The sequence below is a fragment of the Anguilla anguilla genome, chromosome 6 (assembly GCF_013347855.1).
Source record: "Anguilla anguilla isolate fAngAng1 chromosome 6, fAngAng1.pri, whole genome shotgun sequence".
Lineage (NCBI taxonomy): Eukaryota > Metazoa > Chordata > Actinopteri > Anguilliformes > Anguillidae > Anguilla > Anguilla anguilla.
Window position 1 is genome coordinate 26,967,355 of NC_049206.1, and position 22,913 is coordinate 26,990,267.

The following is a 22,913-nucleotide window of genomic DNA, read 5'->3' on the forward strand; positions in this document are numbered from 1 at the left end:
TAAATGTACAGCACCCAACAAAAATATTTACACCATATTGAAAATGAGCAAAACAATCAAATTAATTAACAATAAAAAATAGGCAAATAGCTATATTGTATGCTCAAAAAAGGGGAAATGATAGTCTTTCATATTAACATTGTTGCTCATAAAAAAAATGTAAAAAAGATTGTTCGACACAATTTTCCACAAAAAAAGATTGGTTGAAGAAGGTTGACGCACATTTAAAAAAAAAAAAAACTTCTACATCTTACCCTAGCAAGGATAGTCATGTAATATAGTGGATACCATTGGCATGCTTGGCTGAAAAGCTCAATTTTTGGTCTCATCTTTCCATAACACCCAGTTCCAGTTGAAGTTCCGATGCTGACCAATGCTTCCATAAGCACAAACTGTTTCTGAATGATCTTGAAAGATTGTGTGTGGATCAATGGTCAGAGATCTCCAAATATCATAAAACATTACAGACCATGACATAGTTGTGTTTAAATTATGGAAGTGCTGAAAACATGTGTTTTCAATAACTTTAACTGATCAAAGAGATTGGTTATGTACTGCCAGGGATGGGATCCTTGCTCTAGTGCAGGGGTGCACAACAAGGGCCGATCCGTTTCAGGATTTTGTGCCAACTTCTCTTCTTAATTATTCAATTAGTTCAATCATATCTTGATCTGAAAATTGCATAAGCACCAGCTACAGCTGCACACTGCAAGCATATTCTAAAGAGTTTACTCTGCTCAAGTTCAGCAGTTAACCAGCCTAGTTCAGGAGCTGTTAAAAAACTAAAACTAAGGTAATTGGTTGGAACAAAAACCAGCATGCACACCGGCCCCCCAGGACCGGAGTTGTGTACCCCTGCTCTAGCGGAAGGTCTGTCCTTCCAATGTAAAACCTGTTGCCCTGGCAACCTCATATTGGAAATGCTGACATATAGTATGCCACTGGAGAATATTGGAGAGGAGTATTACCTTGCTGCAAAAAACTGCTTTTCTAAGTGTAGCAGGAAAGACATATACTTCATATTTATTATTTTATTAAATCATGAATATGTTGTCATAAATGATATTTATTTTGTACAGCACTATGCTTATATTTTGCAGAGATAGTGATACTGGGTTCCTGAGGCACAATGGGATGCTTTGTGGTTTTGTAAAAAGTATGTATGCATGTATGTTTTTGCTAACCATTTGTACATGTAGAAGGGATTACTCTGTCAGCTCTGTAAAAATAACTAACGGTTGTCTTCGTCAACCAGATTCAACTTGTATACCAATTAATTCAAGAATTATTAGGACATGTATAATTGTATAATTGAAAATATAGGATTTTTACAGTTTAATCCCGAATTAAGAAATCCCAATAAACATTGTAAATCTTTTTATGGCTTCAGTTCCAGTGTTGGGATGTGTACATGTGGTTTTCTCCAATCAGAACAAAGCCGTAAGGAGCACACTCAGTCATACTGCTAGGATTTTCTGATGTTGATAAAGTCTGAATTCCCTGATGCATGACATGCAGTGTCAATTTTACACAGCCACTGGTGACTGGACAAAAAAATCTGTTGACAGTTTGGCTTCAGATAATAAATAACTGCTAGGACTTCAAAGCATAGCATAGCACAAATCTTCTGGGAGCTCTGGCATGCTGGTACGTTATGTGTTGCAGCCAACAGTGAGCATGCAGCTAAAATCCTGACCATTGTGGTTTGCCTGCCCCTTTTTGTCGTTCATACTATCCTTTTCTCTTTTTGGACCAATTGAATTACGTACCTTCTGCTCCAAGGTTCTCAGGGGAGAGAGGCTTCAGCTGTTGTCCATCTCTGCTGATTGGTCAGATAAGCTTCTGCTATAGTCTGTTTCTGCTGATTGGTCCGTTGGTCTGCTGAGAGGTTCTGATGAGTCCTACTCTGTTGAGTTGTCTTGGAGACTTGTGCTCCGGTCCACCTCTGCTGATTGGTCAGAGAGAGCTTGTCCAACTTTGATTCATCTGAGAGTTTGGATTGCTGAGGCATAATCCTGTGTACGGATGACAAAAATATGTAAGTAGCAAAGCACCAAAGTTACAGACATATAGGCCTAACTGAAGCACAAATCAAATTCAAATGTCTGTACGTGTGTGCACAAACTTCCATGACCACTGAGCATGCTTACCATTCTACAGTGGGCCATTCATTCATAAACATAGATTGGCTGCTCAACACATGCACATGCCAAAGCACATGGTATACCTACATATTTTATACAGCTAGAAAATGGACTAGGGCCACTGCATCACATACAGAACAGCATAAAGCCTTGAATAATGATTTTATTGTTTACTCTGCGTACTTACACCTTAGTTAGTTATAGCATTGTTTTAGCTTATCAAGGTATCACATTATGTTTATCCACTTATGCCAATGCATTTATTTTATAGGATACATATTAACTATATATTCTTATTTTAATCGTTGATTTGTGAAACCATCTGTTAATAATTATATAACTATTAAGATTGATGATTTTGTGACATTGAGCTTCAAGTATACTGATTGATTGTTGTTTTACTTTTGCTTTTTCTCCCTGTTCCCTCCAATTTGGAATACAAAAATGCATATATCAGCACTGCTGGAACCTGTGCTGTTGATCTTGGAGAGCGCAGACAAGCATGTGCTCTCCCCAGAAGTACACAATACCAGTTGCCACTTCTTATCACACTCCAGCCCGTAAGTCAGGCTTACACAGGGATGAGCTGGAGGAAGACACTTCAAGAACAAGAATGGTGCCTTAACTGGAAACGCCACCCAACAACCCCATTTTCTTGTTGCTTGTTAAAATTAAATGCTGGCAAAATACCTGTTAAATATGTACACATGCCCCATCTTTTATTTGCTATAACAAAAGAATAAAACATACCAGTTTTCCATTATGGCTTTTTATCCACTAGTTTTGTGCATGCATGGCCCGAAGTTTGTATAGAGGCAGACACTTTTCTATATGTGAAGTGTGATAATTTAAATCACAAAGCTGCCATGAAATAGAGATTATTTTAGTTAAATACGTAAATGTGTGCAGGATGGCTAAATGAGGGGCTGGGTGTGGGGAGTGCACTGTATGTATATGCAGCTGATAATCTCCTCAGTCCATTTGACAGCCCTAAGCCTCCCAAATCTGTCGCCACTCATTAGCACTAATCTGCCCACACTGCTGACCATGTGACCAAATGACCCACAGCCTTCTCCCTCTGAAGAGGAAACTTGTAGGTCACTGCTGACCATTAGCTTCCTTCTATCGACAGCAGACATTTTTGTATGTTCCCTATACCTACAGCAATCATTTCTATAGAAGAAATTAAAATGTTTGTAAACATCTCGCATCAAGCACTTCTAGGTTCGTCTCCACAGCCACTCTCTCAACCTCTTTCCGTTCCCTTTGCCTGATTGACTGCCAAACAATTGATTTGCTCAATAACCAATTATTATTTTGAGATTAAGGTGAGCATTATTGTTCTTTGCATCATAAACTTGTGAATATCCATATTTATGATTATATAAAATGACATAAAATGTCAATATGCCATGTAAAGATCCTGCAGTTTAAATGCTCATGAAACAGCACAGATTTTAATAAATTTGTTTTCGAGTCTGAATTATACATTGTACCCAACACTAGTTCGACACGCATAAAATTTTTTTCTCTCTTTATATTTCAAATGCATACATACATTTTTAATAAGTGATGTCATAAATTTAAACATTCTGTGATGTGATGAGAAGAAACACCAGATCCATTTTTTTTGCTTATTATTCAGATTACCATGTTTCAGGTTTCTACCAAATATTCGGCACGAGAAGCAGAAAGCTGAATTTTTTTTTGTGTCCCAGCCATCTAAAACTTTGGAACCGAACCAAATCTTTTCTGTCAACCAAAGCGCTCCTGGGGTAGTGTAGCAAGTTTGGTTGTTTAGAACATGTCCTTATCCCCCCCCAAGTCATTCCGATCAAAATACGCTGCTGCCTGTGCTTGGCCTATATCCTGCCCTCTCTTTCTGTATTTATATGTGGTCTCTGTCCTGCTTTATCTATCTCCCCCACTCTCTTTCTTTCTCTATCTCTCTGTCTCTTTCTTTCTCCATATGAAGTCTCCCTGCGCTCTGTCCTTGCCTTCATATGTGGTCCCTCTGTCCTGCTTTATCTTCATATGTGGTCTCTCTCTCTCTCTCTCTCTGTCTCTCATGGTCTCTCTCTCTCTCTGTGTCTCTCTCTTTTTCTCTCTCTCTCTCTCTCTCTCTCCCTCCCCCTCTCTCCATATGAGTCTCTCAATGTCCTGCTCTGTCTCCTCCCCAATGGTATCTGGTTCTCTCTCTCCTTGTACTATTACAATCACAAGCAAACAAACACTTAACTTACGTCAACACAAAAACAGCTGCTACTGTAAAACCGTAAATCATATACACATGTAAGTACACACACACACACACACACATATATATATATATATATACAGCGAAATATATATTTAGCTGTTTTTGTGTTGACGTAAGTTAAGCGTTAAGTGTATATATACACATGAAATAAAAGCTGTCTATACTTTTCGTCTCATTCATCTTGTGATCACAAATCCAAATGCCTTATGTATATCACAAAACAACAAATGTCACTCTACCGTTTCCATACTTTTGAAAGGCACTGTATATAAGGAAATACATAAATCAAGTAATGTAGGAGCTCAATTATGTAAGCCATGGCATGCAATGTAAGCAACAATGGCCAAACACTGAAACTGTCTGTGAATTGCGGCTGCAGTTGTACTTGGCCATAAACAAATATCAATTTTCACTTTTCATGAATAAGGGTGCTAAACCACAGAAAATGTCTTAATGTACACAGATGTATTATGAATAAGTGGTTTATGCACTAACATAAATGTTTATGAAGTCTTTTCTTCAACCTTTTTTTGGCACTGCATGCGATAAAAGTAGCCAGAAAAATGTACTTCCATGTCGTTATAGACTATTTTTTAAAGTGTTATTTGAAACAATTTGTTTTGGGGGTATGTTAGGGCATTTGAACCTTGAATGGCAATGTGCAAATAAGATGCAGACAATCCTGCATGTACACACATGTGCATGCACCTTCACAGAAACAAATACACACACATAGCCCATCCTGCACCCCACCACATTTACACATTCTTGAGTATGGGCATAAGTGCCTACATACTCACAAAAACATGCACACTGAGTTATCAGACGGGCAATGAGCTGAACAGGAATGCGCAACTCCCATTCATGTAAATGCTATTTTACATAGATTAAAGAACATATTCACATATTTGAAACCATTAATAACAGAGAATATGACTTCAAGACTGCGAAAGGGAATGAAAGTTAAGAGCAATGGGAAGGGCAAGCAGATGGATGAATAAAAAATGGAGGGAGGAAAGAATGAGAGGTGAAATAAATGATTGATGACTGAAGTGGAGGCAAGAAAGGAACCAAAACTTTGTTTTTAGCCAGAGTGTGGAATGTACCAAAATCAGCCTTACAAAGGTTTTGCTCCTGCTATGCCAGATACACTTATTTGTCAGAGGCATCTGAGGAAGAAAATGTTACCAAAAATTTGCTGTGCCAGAGGTTTCTTTTTGAACAAAAACAAGATTCAATGCATTGTTGATTTTGCCAAATCAAATGATGTCAGGGGGCTTTTTAGAAGCCAAGGAAAAGGCAGGCTGCTACTAGCTCCAAAACTTTATGAAAAGGAACCCAGAACTGAATGTCAAAAAGCCAGAGCCTCCCTCCATGGCAAGGGCCCCAGGAATGAACAAACTCAGAAGTAATGTGCAAATGGTTTGATACAATATGAACATCCACTGGAGGATATGAAAATGAAAGATGTACATCACACCGGTGGAACAGGACTGGAATGTCTGCTCCACGTGAGTTGTGGAAGAAATTTGGTAAAACTGTTTTGAATTCACTGCAGGGGAGAATGGAGGAAAAAAAAAAAAAGACAGCTCCTGCAGCCTTCAATTCCACAGGATTGTTGAGCTATCTGCAACGGAAAGGGTTCAGCAATAGTAGCTTTCGTGATCCCCAGAAAACACTGCAGAGAAAGTGTCAGACACTGAGCTGTTTCTTTAGTGGGAGGTGTTTGTCCAGCAGCTGTCAAAGGCAGACAAATGGCTCCTTCTCCTCATACTGGTTGGCCACATGGAATTTCTCAAACTCATGAAAAGGCATAAGGTGCATGTTACGTGCTCCCCTGCTCAAACCAGCCATGTGCTGCAGCCAGCCGCCGAAGCAGTTCTTAGAAGTCTCAAAACACTACTGGCGTGATAAGATTTGGAGGTGGAACAAGAAAACCGCTGGCTCAAAGCTAAACAAATCCCATTATTTTAATAAAACTGCATGTGTGGAGAGTGCTTAGGCAACAGGGTTGTTCTCAGTCAACAGAGACATCCTCCCCTGATTAGGTATAAGCAGAGGTCCATAGCCTTAACCAAGTTAAGTTACTTCATGTTCATGGGAAAAGCAAAGCCTTCCACAAACTCCACAAGCTCTGGGAACCTCTTGCCCTTGCTAAAGTGAGGGAGAGGGTCCAAGAGCCACCATTCTACTACACGAGGAGCACATTGCTTACAGTGAACAATCTAATAAAAAGAAAGGCAAGAGTAAAGGTGCACAAATTTGGCGAATGTGCACAAAGACAGATATTTACAGTGCATCATACACATGCCTTAGCGTCCTAATTTTATAATATTTTCAAGGTAAAAATCCTGCAGGGTATGCATTTAAGTGACAAAGGCACATAAGGAATTGGTGGAGCACCACAAAGATCTGAAGCATACCAATCAAATACAACCACGAATGCACTGCAAAATCCAAAGCAGCTTGTACAGTGATGTCTCCTGAAAATAGATTCATTGGTATTATTCAGTTATGAGCATAAATATCAGTTTATTATTGTGCTAGTACTTATTTCCTTGAAGCAACAGTCCCAGATTGCATGTTTCATAGGAAATTGTTTCAATGCAAAATCATTTAAAATATATTTTGTAAAGACTGATATACATATGTATGATCTCTTGAGGCATAACTGTCCAGTTCAAGCTGATTTGTAGATATCTATTCTCATCATTGTAAAGTTAGTAGGTTATGATAAACTTGACTGAATATCTAAAATATCTGTCGTCTGGTCTCCTCCATCGCTGCTGTCCAGCCTCCACCCTGCCCACATCCGTCGCCACCTGCTGCTCCCTACTACCACCACCCGGCCCCGCCCATCATCTGAGCCATATTATGAACACTGTAAAATTTACTGACATGTTGGTCATTAATCAACACCCTGCGCCTACCAGAGGAGGATGGGTTTCCCCCTTGAGCCTGGTTCTTTCCGAGGTTTCTTCCCATCTGCCACAGGGAGATTTTCCCTGCCACTGTTGCCTTAGGCTTGCTCCTGTGGTGGTCTATGCCAGGGTGGTCTGTGAAGCTTGTTGTGACAACTGCTGTAAAATACAATATACATAGAAAATTTGATTGATTAATTGTCCCTTACAGTCAGCTAACAAAGAAGTTAAAGATTTATTGGGAGCTACAGCTTGTACTCTAAGCTTGTAACTGTACTCTAATAAGGTGGTCAGTCGATTAACAACCAATTAGTAATTAAATTATTTGAATCATGATGACCTCACAGACTAACATTCAAAATTTGAATTTTACACATTGCAATCATTACGAGAGCTACAGTATCATTCCTTGTTCTGATAATGATCACTTGCTCTATGATCAAAGAGGCAGTTTGGTTCAATATACTGCTGTTGTCAGAGCAGTGATTCATGACTGTGAGGAATGCGAATTTACAGATGCGCAAAGCTTTGTGCAAAATAATTTGTTGTAAGAGGAAATAACTCCTTGCAGTCACAACAACTGTACAACAGAGTGAAGGACAATACAACCAACCAATCAGTTGTAGAGGAAGAATGTTTTGGTCAGTCTAGAGCACTGCACTACTGAATTTTTCACCACTGTCCTCGCGTAGATAGTTGTGAGCATTCTTTAGGAGAATGAGCACTGAATTTCTGTTTTTTTTTTGTTTTTTTTTTTAAGGCTATGATGCCTGATTACCCATGTCAGTTTACTGACAATGACATAGAGTTGTGGTTTAAAAAAAAAAAAAAAAAACACGCAATCACGCAGACACCACTGCTGGTGAGTGAATCTCTGTTAACCACATAGACCTCTGAATGGCTCTCAGCACTTACGCCCAAACCTCAGGCCACTCACCGAATATAAAGATGAAATCCCTGTCTGTCATTTTGGGCAGAGAAACTGGGCTGTGACCATGGCAATGAGGTCTCCACCCTGGGAGAGGCTGACCAGATGACCTCTGAAATAATGACTTTAAGACTCTGCATGTCTCTGTAACACTATGTCATTTTGGTGCTATATATAAAATGATCCTTCCCCAGACTCCTTGGAGGCCATTCTAAACTTTTTGCTCCGTGATGTATTTACTTTCAGCAAAACTATTTCATTGACACTATATTACACACAAAAAAATAAATAAATAAATAAAAATAAAACTACAATGACACTATATCTACCAGGCTCAAAATATGTAATTGCTTGTATGGAAGGGCTGTAAATCTTCTGATGTCTCATGTCATGGCAATATGGTAAAATGAGTAAGGAACTGGTCCTGATCACAGATTCGATTCCCGGGAAGAACACTTCCATTGTACCCTTGAGCAAGGTACTTAACCTGCATTACTTCAGCATATATCCAGCTGTATAAATGGATGCAATGTAAATGCTGATTAAAAAGTCACTCTGGATAAGAGCATCCACTAACATTCCTGCAATGTAATACGGAGTTTTTGCTGCAGGCATATAGGTGTTGAAAAACCTAACCCCTTTGAAAGCACCAACCTCTTTTCAGGTTATTCGGTATAACGTCCCTAGGCAATCAATTCAAGCTGAACAATCAGGTTGAAAAGCTCCTGAATCTGGCATTTTAGCTGCTGACATTTAAATCTGACAGCAAAATAAATCTAGGGTTGGCTAACTAGCAATCTTTCTTAAGACTGTAATAGAAGTTCACTGTTGTACCAATGTCTGGATATTTGAAGTTATTTGTAATTAATTGTCAAAATATGAGCTCACTGGGTGTCTTGTTTTCATTCTAATTTTGTAGTTAAGTGCAATTCTGCACTAAAAAATGGCTCACGTATTTACCAAATAATATGGTGCTCTTAGCAAAGAAGGTGGGATTTTCTATAGCCACCTGCCATGAATGCAGATGTGCCTAGCCGTCAAAACTAAATTCCTTTACTACCTGGGAGGTCTGTATTCAAAAAAACAGGCAGAAGGTCTTGATTATACAGACCATGGCCTTAGGTTGAGGTTTGTGAGATCATTACTAAGGAAAACTGCATTTCTTACAAAACCTGTCTCTTTGTCAATCTCAGTAATAGGACAGATATAAACGTGTAAATTATGACCTTGGCAAAGAGTAGCCTCCACCCCCCCCCCCCCAAAAGAACATTCAAGGAAAACTGGAAATTCCCTAAAATGTATTCCTGGCTACATTACTGATTGTAATGAATTAAAAAAAAAAACTCTGGGCAGGGTCATGAACAAAAAACAAAACGAACCCAACCAACCAATACCCCAACAGACACATACACACACACAAGAGTTTGTCCCACTAACAAAACAAAGCCTATTTTAACATAACTTTTTGTAGCTTTGTAGCTTTGCAGGTGCACTCTTTTAAAGCATGTTAAACTTTAGAGACCTCTGGAGCTAACACTTTCCTACTGCCAAGTACGTTTCACCTGCCCAATCAGATTTCTGTGATTGTAGATGTTAGGAAATCGTGCCTGCAAAATATATTCAGTGTCAGGGTTCTGGACATCATGAATCACCAGTCTACTGGGTGTAACAACACATGACTCTGGATAAATAAAACCATTGATTTAGCGTTTGAAAGGGCACAAATATTCAGCTATTCAATAATGACCCAAATTCAAACATTTTTCAGATTTGGGCTGCTCTGATGTGCTTCTGAAGTGAAATGCTCCATTCCTGTGGTCTCAAATTTCATGCAAATAATGAGCTTTTAACATCATTTGAGTGAGTCTCTGAGTCGTGATGACCTCTGATACAATTTTTACCCAGAGTTATTGACATGGTGAAATTTTATTTAACATGACATAATAACATAACATAGTATAATGACGAGAACAGGCCATTCAGCCCAACAATGCTCACCATCTTCCTAACTAAATTAGTGGTCTGATTACCTACAGACTAGGCAGTATCTAACACTGTATCAAGCCTAGTCTTGAAAATCCCCAGAGTTTCTACCTCTACTAGGTGACCTGGCAGGCTATTCCACACATTGACTACTCTCTGTGTGAAAAAAAATTCTTCCTAATGTCTGTATGGAATCTACCTTTTCTTAATTTCCATTTATGTCCCCTTGTTCTACTAACAGAACTCAACTTGAAGAATCTTTTGTAGTTCACTTAGTTGATCCCTTTATGAATTTAAAAGCCTCAATAAAATCACCCCTGAGTCTCCTTTTACTAAGCTTGAAGAGGTTAAGCATCTTAAGTCTTTCCTCATAGCTTTTATCTTTCATTCCAGGAATCAATTTTGTTGATGGTATGATTTTTTTTATTTTTTTTATTTGTATGCTGGTTTTTCTTTCCTTCTAGGAAAATTGGTTGTGCTTCCATCACTAATTAATAGTTAGGGCTAGAAGCACAATGAACCACAAAAAAACTATTTTTGACAATGACTAAAATCTATACGAGAAAATAAAAATTATGAAAAGTCAAAATATGAAAACATAAGTAAGATGAGATTTAAGTCACGTATTTGCCCTAAGGATGGTTTCTTGTATTTATCTGCTGCAGCATTTACATTTTAGACATTACAATGACATTTACTACTATGTACAGTAAATACGATGTTTTAGAGGTTGCCAAGCACAGACTATAGTACCTTCTGAAGCACGTACCAGTTGGTGTTTCAGAATATAGCTAAAGTGAGTTATAATGCCTTATACACCTATATGCCTGCAGCAAAAACTCCTTTGAGCTAACGTATTACATTGCAGGAATGTTAGTGGATGCTCTTATCCAGAGTGACTTTTTAATCAGCATTTACATTGCATCCATTTATACAGCTGGATATATGCTGAAGTAATGCAGGTTAAGTACCTTGCTCAAGGGTACAATGGAAGTGTTCTTCCCGGGAATCGAATCTGTGATCAGGACCAGTTCCTTACCCATTTCACGTATTTGCCCTAAGGATGGTTTCTTGTATTTATCTGCTGCAGCATTTACATTTTAGACATTACAATGACATTTACTACTATGTACAGTAAATACGATGTTTTAGAGGTTGCCAAGCACAGACTATAGTACCTTCTGAAGCACGTACCAGTTGGTGTTTCAGAATATAGCTAAAGTGAGTTATAATGCCTTGTAATGCTAGAATTTCCCCCAGGTATCAAGAAGGGTATTGCAGAAGGTGGTTTTAGCAAGGCAACAAAATCTGTTCAGACCTATAGTGGAAATCAAGATTGCTTTTGAAATGATGTGTGCATGTGCATGTTTTTTCATACAGACCAGAGTGGGCTGAAATTGGTTACTTTAAACAGAGTCAGCTGTTGTGGAACCGAGAGATCAAAAATTCTCACTTCTCATGCAGTGAACTCAGAGTTCATGCTACAATATATGATTCTGCAAGACAGCTTTCTGGAATACCTTACTGGTTTTTCCTTGAGTAACATTATGATCAGGCTGACTAAAACTGTTATATTTTGTATATGCTACTAAACAATGAAACTGGCCAAAAATAAACTTAACATTTGATTCTGGACTAGAACCCTAACCACGTAAACATACAACATTTGTCCAGAACAACTAACCTTGGTCCACAACTGATCTTATTAGATAGGCTAACTAGTCAAACTATTCCCTGATACTATTCCCAGCAATCACACAACCACTGTTTCATTGGCCTGACTTCACAGAGTTACATAAATAGTCACGTCACAGTTAAAATTGCTCTGCCACATTAACAACGCTACACTGGATCAGTGTTGGGGGGCAATAAGAAAAGTGGGGAAGCCTAGGCCCACAGTGCTACAACGTGCCACCATCACTGCATGTAAGACCTTCCTCCAAGTAAAATTTATGAAATTTTCCACCACAGCAGTATTATGAACAAAAACAGTAATGTTTACGGATAAAGCATGTAAAAGGTTATGACGTTCTTTCTTACAGCCTTATTTCTAGCACAGTTTATTAATTAATTTTTTTAGGCTACAGAATTTCCCCTTAACACAATTCTCGCACAAAGCATTGCTAATAGAAGATATTGGAGCAGCATTGTGATTTTATGAGGTAAATTTGAACATTTAGTCTATTGTACAAATGGAATATCACTGTCCTTGCTTGGCATGGCTTTGGGTGCGAATAGGAAGCGATATGTAAGGACAAACAGAAGAGAAACTCTTCCTCAGGTGACTGAGAATGTTAATGCAGGGTGTGATCAGACTGTGTCAGCAAGAACAGTCCATCTCCATCTATATAGAGGGTGATATTTCAATAGGGTAGCAGTGCATTTACCCCTCATTACAAAGACAAATGCACATTTGTGAGTTCAGTGGTTCAAAAATCATCTGCACTGGTGTACAGATATGTGGAAAAAAGTGATTTGGTCAGATGACCACATTTTCGAAAGTTTCATGTGTGGTGTACACCAAGAGAATGGTACAGGCCTGAATGCTTGACCCCTACAATGGGGGTGTCCGATGGATCTGTTATGTTGTGGGGGTAATTTTATTTGGCATGGTTTTGGTCCACTTGTACCCTTAGAGGGAAGGGTCACTGCAAATCAATGCAAAGTTATTCTGTGTGATCACCTTTATCCTACGATGAAACATTTCTTTCCTGATGAGGGGGGGTCTCTTCCACAATGACAATGCCCCCATCCACAGGGCACGAGGGGTCACTGAATGGTTTGAAGAATATGAAAATGATGTGAATCATATGCTCTGGCCTTCTCAGTCACCAGATCTCAACCCCATTAAACACCTTTGGGAGATTTCGGATGTGTTAGACGGCACTCTCTACCACCATCATCAAAACACCAAATGCGGGAATATCTTTTGGAAGAATGGTGTTCCATCCCTCCAGTAGAGTTCCAGAGACTTGTAGAATCTATTCTAAGGCCCATTGAAGCTGTTCTGGTGGCTCGTGGTGGCCCAACACCTTACCTTACGAACATTTTATGTTGGTTTTTCCTTTAATTTGTCACTCATCTATATGTCTATATGACCAACTCCCCGGTCCCAATTTGCCTCCAGATTCACTCCCCCTCTGTTTTGAGCTATGCTTATTTATAAGTGTTATATATGTATATGTATATATAAATGTTAGGGCCACTCACAAGCAATGGTAGACATTGAAGTGATAGGGAGCATAAAAACCAGTAGGTGTGGGACGCACTTTTGGTCTGCTCTGGCGACCAAGATTGGAATTTCCAAATAATTAATTATTATCAATAATAAATCATCACAATTTAAATGAACACTTAACAGTTACTGGACACAGTAAGCTACTTTGAATCACTGCATTTGCATTACAAATAATAACTACAGCAATTTAAATAGCTGTTATCAGCACACTGTAATCAAAAAATGTGCTTCATTCAAGACAGCACTAGTTTGCAAACAAGACAATACTGCAATGTCCATAATAATTGTTGTTTGAAAAGGTATGACGAGGCAGTCAAGTTACATTTGAATGTGGTAGGCTCCGCCATGCTTTAACAACTGTGGTAATGGCATTAAGCAATACAATGCCTGCTGGGTAAGCACTGGCTTTTAAGCAAGCACTTTAATTTCCCCATTATTGAGGAATCGTTGGGGAGCAGAACAGCCACTGTTCCTAGCTGAATGATGAATTGGACCGGGCCAATGCTGGTTTTTGTTCCCATCGTAATAAAAAAGCTCTGTATTGTAACAAACTGCTAATTGTTCTCAATTAGACAGTTTTGCTATCTATTTGCCAGAAAGAGCTATGTGTACTCTAAAAAATAAATGTAGCATATTGACATCCCTGGAATGTGAGGTCAGTCAGTCACATTAATTATTGCTTTCATTTTCTGTGCCATATCCATTATATGGCATATAATTTTAATTGATTCAGTTACAAATATACTGGTGAAATCTGTTTGGTTCTATTTTCTGATAGTGAGGAAGCCTGGAACCATCTGTGTAAAATGAATGGAGATTACTGACAGCAAATGGCAACAAGCCAAACCTGCATTGTGTTAACATATGTTTAACCACACAATTAAGGTAAAATTGAAACAAGTTTACAATTCTAAGGGACTGAATCATGAGATTGGCATTAACAAGAACCAGAATACACAGTGGGTCCCCAGGACTGAGGTTGAGAAACATTGGTATAGCGTATCTTTGGAAAAAGCCTGCATATTAATTTGGTCTCTAAATAATCTCTGCCCTGCGAAGAGACCCCAAGAAATACGGCCATCCTCCAGGAATAGAAACACCTTTTTCCAAGGAGCTGATCGGTTAAAGGGCGATGCTTTTATGTTTCACTCCATTAGCCCGAACATAACCTGCCCTAGACCGGGTTAGCTGTGCAGTACTGTATAAGGTACCATGGTGATGTATCCAGATTTAACGTGAGTAAGTTTTGTGATAACAGAAAACCCAGAGCAAAAGCTTAAGTTAGCTTACTCACCTGTAATCTTGCTATGTTCACCCTCCAGATGAACCCTGCTCCTGTGAGTCTGAAACAGAGGATACTGCTGAGGTGAGAAGGTTCAGGCCAGGTTGATGACAGGGGACACTATGAAATTGTAGTGGTGGCAGTTCTGTTGCCCAGCCCCCCCACCCCCACCCCCCCTCCAACCGCCCCGCTCTGAAATGAGTATGCTGTGAATAGGCCTTATATTCAGCCAAGAGACATTCAAGTTTCTCTTGTCTCTGCATTCCTGAATTCAAGTCAAACATTTTCAACCTTACAGAAAGACAAGTGTGTTTGGTCTGCTGGGACTGTGGTGGCACACAATGTTCACAGAGAAGTGACTCTTCCTGTTCCTGTTCATTCTGAGCCAACCGCAATTAGTTAGTCTGCACCACCTTTCAACTTTCTTCTGGCTTTTCCTTCGTTGGCTTTTAGAGATTCATGTATTGTTACATGGATCCCTTATGTTATCTCTGTGCAGTTAAACCTTTTTTCAATACATTGTGGCTGATTTCCTTTAGCTAATAGAAGCCATAAACCATCAGTTAGACTTACTTTTCCATTCTTTTTTTCTTTCCTAATTTTTGTTCCAAACAAAAAAGCAAGCTCCATATGACCCAGACAGTAACCTGGCAAGGCTTGGTCTGGGCTGAAGGAGTGTCTGGGTGATTATGGGCCACACCTGAAGGGATTTTGCACGCACACCTGTGCCTAATTATAGCTGTGTTTTACTTCAGCAGTAAACAGTAAGAGCCGAAACAGAAGACACAGGAGAGAACTGCAGCCAGGAAAAACTATGTAATAAAATGGTCAATTTTATTAAAATTATTTATTTAGGTTTACATTCTTCTGTCCAAATCTTATGAGAGTGATGGACTGGAGAGGTTCAGTTCCCTAAGTAAACTTCTTGCGTATGGAGGATGCCTAATCTTCAGGATCCAATTGATCTACTATCTACATACACATAGTTTAATGCTATTCTGGACATTTTAGCTTCAGACACATTTGAAACAGTTATTGAATGTTACTGTTGCCTCGAGTTAGTTTGCTAGCACATTAACATTAACTTCCAAATGAAGTAGACAATGGTATTGTGTTCAGGAAGGTTCATTTTAGCATATAGCTAGCAGATAGGCTGCAGACCAGATTCCTTGGATCACTATCTACACTCAGTCACATTTATAGAAGATATGTGTCACTTAAATAAAATTGGTAAAAAGCAAGTGCACCCTTACTCCTTCCTTATCAATTAAGAACATAATTAGAATGTAATTTCACCATGGTACACAAATGAACATTGGTATATAATCAATCAACTTATAACAACCAACAAAAGAAAAGAATAAAATTATACAACTTTTTTTTTTACCTTTCAACTAATTATTGGCATAGTCATTTTCACATGCCGTGATGAATCGGTGTTATAGCACCCCTGGCACAGTGAGCCTTCTATATTGATTCACCTCAGTCTTTAATTTGATTAGTTTAAAAAACTGAAACTTAAAAAAAAAAAAAAAATGTTTGCAATCGAGCACAATCAGCAATGTGAACATGGGATTTTTATTCCTTGTGGCATGCATAGCCATGTTTGACATAATTTGGCTTCAGATGGTAAATAGTCCCTGTAAACATGAGAAGCACCAAATTAAGAAAAATGAATAGTCTGTGAAAATTCTGTGATTGCACCTGTGGTTGGAGCAAGAACCAGCAGACACAAGATTCCCCCAGGACCGAGGTTAAGAACCACTGCTCTGGACAGATAAGACCGAAGTGGAGTCGCTCGGTTATAATACACAATGCGATGTTTAGCAAAAAACAAAACCCATAAATCACAACAGGAACCTCATGCCAACTGTCAACCATGGTGAAGGAGGGGTAATGATTTGGGACTGTTTTTCAGCCACAGTACCTAGATGTCTCATTAAGTTCACCATGAATTACTCTGTGTACCAGGGTATTCTAAAAGAAAATGTGAGACCATCTGTGTGAAAGTGGATCATCGAAGATAATGATGCCAAACACACCAGTCAACCCATCAACCTAGGCTGTATTTTTCGGCTGGCACATGGCAAATGGCGAGCCGTTGCACTGGCGAAGTGGTAATTGAATCATGTATTGGGGGTGTGTCTGTGAAGATTAAGCAGCACACTGCAATTTTGGTGCAGCGGATTGCAATTTTAGTGTCAGCGTAGTCTGGTATTTGTGCATGTGTGCCCCGCCTGCTAAGATAAGGTCTATTTTACATGTCACAGCCCAGTGTATGGCACATTGTTAATTTTGGGGCTTTCTAAGCAATGTGCACAGAATCATAACCTATTCAAAAGCCAGTCACCTGTTTTTGTGGGTGATATGCTGTCCCATTTGTCTTTGATAAATCCCCCAAGCAGGAAGAATGCATGCTTTGCCTTTATCGTTAATTGTCTTTTTTATTTTTTAGAATGTTAATTCCTGTTAATTTTTTTTTTACACCCCCTAAAAAATATGGGACGAAAAATATCCGCCCAGGCACAATTTCTAAAAATGGCTATGATTGAAGATTTAATTTGATTGGCTACAACACACCCCCTAATAATATATTCAGCATAATCCAGCCCATTTTCCACCTGCACCATGTGCTGTGTGCTGTGCGCTCCTGGCCTCTGTTCAAGAAAATATCCATACGCCATACACTACCCACATGCACCCGGGCGCACATACAGACACACATTTATCATTGTTTGTGACTGGATCATAGCTCTTGCCTATCTGTTTCAACTAGGTTACTTTAAAGAGGGTGTACTTTCTTTTTCACATCACTGTGCAATGGCTTATTATAACTTGTCTCACTTTTTACTGTGAGTCACTTGGATGCTGAACATGCTCATGGCATAACAGTTTGTTCGCAAGGTCTTCCAACAGTGCTGACACAGCCATGCTCCTTTGAATGTGAATATGGATATAAGGACATAAGTATAGTAATGTTATGGTCATATGATGGATTTAATTGTTATTTAATTGAAACATAAAGAGCGAAAGGACAGAAATGCCACTTTAAAAAGGGGGACATCCCAAAAAGGAGGAAAAACAAATATTGAAATGCTTAGAAAAATATACACATAAACGTTGTACTGCATAAAGCTCAAGTACTGGTGAAAGATGATAAAAACGCAACATACACCTTGATCACAAATAACCTTCCATTATGCTTTCCAGATAGAGAAACACACGGTGGTTTCAGGACAGGAAAGTAAATGAATAATTGAACAATTAAATCAATTGGTGAACACAAAAAAACAAAAAAACAATAAACAATTACGAGAACATCTGTACATGAAAGTGCACAACACATTACAGCATGCAGACACGGGCAACACATAACAGTGGAAAATTCCATGAGCTCAAAGAAGACATTAATGATGATATTGTTTGAATTTAGACTAAATTATTCATAGATTGCTGTGGCTTTTAACCAACCAAACTGATGTATTTGTTCTACCCCATTCATATACACTTTGTGCTCTATAAATATCACAATATGTCTTGAAAGATTAGGAAGATACATGCCTCATACCTGCAATATAGCTGCACATTTGTCTTCAAGGTTTTTCAGTCACAATGTAGAGTGGCTTATGTTGCAATAATAACATTGGTGGTAAGATTTAATAATAACACAGTCATGAATGGTTGGGGCACATTATAATGGATTATGCCATACTTATTATTGTTATCTCTGCTTTATGATGTACAGTTCAAATTATGTGTTACCCAAAATGATAGCAATGAAAAATTTGAAATATTATCTGCTCATAGCGTTCACATAGCGTCTTGGCATTTCCGCATATTCCAGACCTCAAAATGACAACATTTGTGGTTGAAGACAGAATACACTAGTGATGACACATGGGCAAGTGGTCAAAATTACTGCAGCTGTGTTTCCAGATCCCAGTTCTTTGGGAATAAATGAGAATAAGTTTGATCCAGTACTGATCAGAGAAGCTGCTGATATTTGTTTCCCCTGCTAATGATGGCTCCCTGAATGAGGAACCTGACATACCTGATTGGAGAGTAGTTTGATCTGCATATTCTGCACTGTGTATTATTCAGAAATGCACAGTGTTTAGCCACTCCATCTCTGCTCCTAAAAATCTCTGCAGGAATTGCATGGAATTATGGAAAGCAGATCACATTTTTATTTTGAAGGAAAAATTTCTTGTGGTTATAAATACTCTATTTGGGGATTCCAAACAAGTATTTGAATCAAACACTAGAGTTACAAACTAACAAAAGAAAAAACCTCAAACATATTATTTAAATAACTACAGATCCAATGTGATGGAAACAGTGATGTTTCAGAGAGCCTTTGATACTTACTCAGACTCATGAAAAATATAGACTGTTTCAGATTATAACCAAACAAAAGACTAGCCCATTTCAAATACAAACATAAGAATGTGCATCACCGTGAATGTGTTTCTTTGTGAGGGTGAATGCTGTGTAAGTTGATCTTATTAAATCCTGTGTGGAACATCCAGAAAAAATTAGGGAATCGTCATTTAAACTGAATTTACAGTCACGCTGTGAAATCTTTCATATTGTTACAGTTAATGGCAGTGCTCTGGATTGAGATGTATAGAGAAAGGCCTATACAAATCTAAGAGAGTGAGATCCAGCAGTGTTAAGAATGTAATAGAGGTCACTCAGATTAATTTGTAATATTAATTCATTAGATTCAAGATCAGAGTGACTGGCACGTTTTGGCAAAGCCATTAGTATAGGCTCCAACCTTGCTAATCATAACTGCAATAATTTCTACAATTAATGACTGCTCAGTCGACTGAGAATCATTCACTTAATGAAAGGTCATATCCCTGATACATACCTTTGGACTTACATCTACTTCCTGTTAAATATTCACTCGTCATGTGCTTCTCTGATTAGACATATTGGGGTTTTAGTACAATAAATATGAATTCTTCCCTGCTCTTGGACCTTAAGCAGGTCTCCTCAGTTCAGCTGTTATGTTGCTATAGTAACATACTGAGATGGAGACCAAAATAAATATCTGTTGTTAAAGTGTTTTTTTATGCCCTTTGAGACAAAAGTTTTACAAAAGAAAGATCAAACAAGGCAAAATTGACGTGACGTTGGACCCAAAATGTGCACCACGAGTTAGGTTGATGATGCAAAATGAAATCACCCAGAATGAATCATTCCATGTCTTAGCAAGTTGTCTAAATACAAAAAAAGAAACAACAGAACTAAAGCCACAACTATTTTCCAGTGGCTCTGAAAACATCCTCCTTCAAGTTTCTGCCCGCAGGACTGCACCCTTTAAAGGTAATCATATGCCTATTTGTTTACTTCTGTTCCTACTAAATTACTGTTTTTAGATCTGATCAAGTGTTTTTCATTTGCTTTGTGTCTGTGTGTTTGTTAGTGAGTGTGTGTGCGAGAGATCTTGTACTGTCATTAGAAAAAGCATAAAATGCAATTACTTTGTAGGTATCCGCTGCTGAGTATATGAGAATGCAGACTGTTTTACTTCGTAAATATTACGTACCGTTATTCATATAGGTTTCCATGGGAATGACCAATGGCATTCTTGTGCTTGTAATGGCCAGATCCTAACAAGCAAATAAAGACAAAACCTTACAGATACATTGTTTGAAGTAAACAACTTCAAACAAAGTACTTATCCAGAGTGACTTACGCTGTACAAGAACCTAAATACATTCACATAAGGTATATGCGGAACCGTGTCAGATCTGGCTACCAACATTACCAAACCAGTGAGTGTATATGCATTGTCACATATATATAGTGTTTAGATTATGGCCTCAGAGAGAGAAACAGTGAATTGGATACAATATTAAATTGCTTATAAGAATGCTGCCTGCCCTCCACAAACATCTAAGCAACCATCCTTAGGCCAATTGAAATTCATGCTGATACCCTGATCTAGGTAGACGATCTGTGGGTCCCGCCTCCAGCAGAGTTTGTCTCGGGGGAGACAAACCAGAGGACGAAGCTATTTACAGGACCAGAGGCCCGATATGGACCATGTCTGTGACATGTAATTAAAATTACTGAGTGAAAATCGTGTCTATATAGACAATGGTTGTTGAGGCCTGATAGTTTTAGAACCATTCAATTTATATAAGGAAACCATGATGGTACGGTTTGGTTTGACTGAAGGTTGATCCAACAGTTTTCTCTGTCTATCAACAAATTTGGCAATTTAATTGAAAATTGATATATTTGATAATAATTAGCCAAATAAATCAAATAAATATATTGTACATGCTGTGAGGCGATTTAACTGTTGATGCACTTGCATTCGATATTCAGAATGCTGGACATTAAACAGGGGTGTTAACTGATTTAAAACCACTGGATTCAGGACATACACACATGGCCACATCTTTGGCATGCCTGTTGTTGCAGTAATAAGCAATGCTGCTAGATGGTTTGGTGAGAGTCTCTTGATATCTGGGGTCAGAGTCTGCAATGTTCTATGTCTTTAACTATGTAATTGTCAGTCAGATTCTGAACAGCATTTCTGGTCCACTGGTCCTCAAATTGGTGCAGTGTTGTATTCTGTGAGCTTGCTTCCTGCAGCACTAATCTTGTCTGAGTCTCAACACCTCTAGCAATAAATAGCCATTTTATTGGTTTTAATTAATGTATTAAATTTAAAATTTCACAAAATTAAAAAAAAAATAATAATAATTTAAAGAAAGTAGAGGGTCATGGCATGTAACATAACTTGCACCGAAAAAGCTTCTTGAATAAACCTGTGAGCACGGAAACATTCAGTTTCAGATTTCATAAGCAAAAGCTTAGAAGAAACAGTACGAACTACAAAGAAAACAAGGTTGAGAAGGACATGTTTTCAAAAGATTTTTCAAGTCATCTGCAAGTAGGGTACATCAGGTGCAGTGTTGCTAGGATCACAGTTTTACAGTCCATTTAGTCTGCTTTCAAAATGTTGACACAGCCTCCTTTGTACATGGGTTCAACTTGTAGCCTACAATGTGTACCTAAAAGGATTAATAACAACAAAATAACATCATTTATGCAACCTGGTGTTTTTTGGAGCAGTGTTTTACATTGTTACAAATGTGGATGTATTATGTACACTTGTATGATATAATGTTGTTATAATTTACTGCCTTGTAACACAACAGCTGTTTTAGTGATGTTTTCAGTGTTCTACAGTGGTTTAACTTGAGTCACGGGATTGCTTTGGTTCTGGAAGCACACTGGTTCTGGTTGACTGCTATTTGGTACTATGACAACACAAAATATTTGTTTGCAAATATTAATGTGTGTGTGTAGATACCTTTTGCTGAAAGGAAGAAATTAAAATCAGATGTGAGTTTGGTTATTTCAGAACCATATTTTTAATTTATTGTAATCAATTGTTTATCCGTTTGTATTTTGTTTTTACTTCACATCCTCAAGATATGAGAGCAGGGAATCAAAATTTCCTTCTTTCACTTCATAATTGGCTGCACCATTTGTATACAAGGCACAAAGAAGAATGTAAATTCATGAGAGAAAAAAATGAAAATGCTGGTATAATCAGAGTAAAAATGTCTAGTTTCATTTAACTGAAAATGAAAATGTCTGACTCTTATAAATTTAGTTTGAAGTCATGGTAGGTTCAGAAAATGTTTGTGTTTTGAACATGCTGATTATAAATGCTAACAGTGTAACTATTTGCATCTCTCAAATTGGTGCAGGTGATGTGGGTCTGAAGGAAAGTTAGTGGTTGCGCTTTAATTGTAGACACATGTTGTAAGATACACATGAAGTTATTTCCTTTACATTGTGGTATAAATTTGTGGTGGTCTCTTCTTTCTCTCTGTTAATCTTTGAAAAAACATGATTCCGCATTGTTTCTACGAAGCCCCTAAAGGGACATGGCTAAGAAAAAAAAACAAAATATTTTTACGAGTAAATATTTAGAATTCCCCAGCAAAAACAACATAATATGTATTTATTTACTCCTGCGTGTCAGAGTAATGAATGCTATATGCATTGAAAATAGTCTTGCAAGCATAGTTATATTTAAAGCCTAGTTAAAAGTAAAACACAAGTAGCTGCTCTATTTTCACAGTTCCCCAGGCACCGTGACAAGTACATACATTACCAACA

At 38.1% G+C, this 22,913-nt stretch overlaps 1 long non-coding RNA gene across 1 annotated transcript; it reads right to left on the reverse strand.

The window, feature by feature from the left end:
• Positions 1 to 1,061: 1,061 nt before the first annotated feature.
• On the reverse strand, positions 1,062 to 15,354 carry LOC118230795. Its single transcript, XR_004765923.1, has 3 exons — positions 15,330 to 15,354; positions 14,769 to 14,817; positions 1,062 to 2,015 (listed from the first exon to the last, which is right to left on the reverse strand). It is a non-coding gene; the product is annotated as an uncharacterized LOC118230795 (long non-coding RNA).
• Positions 15,355 to 22,913: the final 7,559 nt, after the last annotated feature.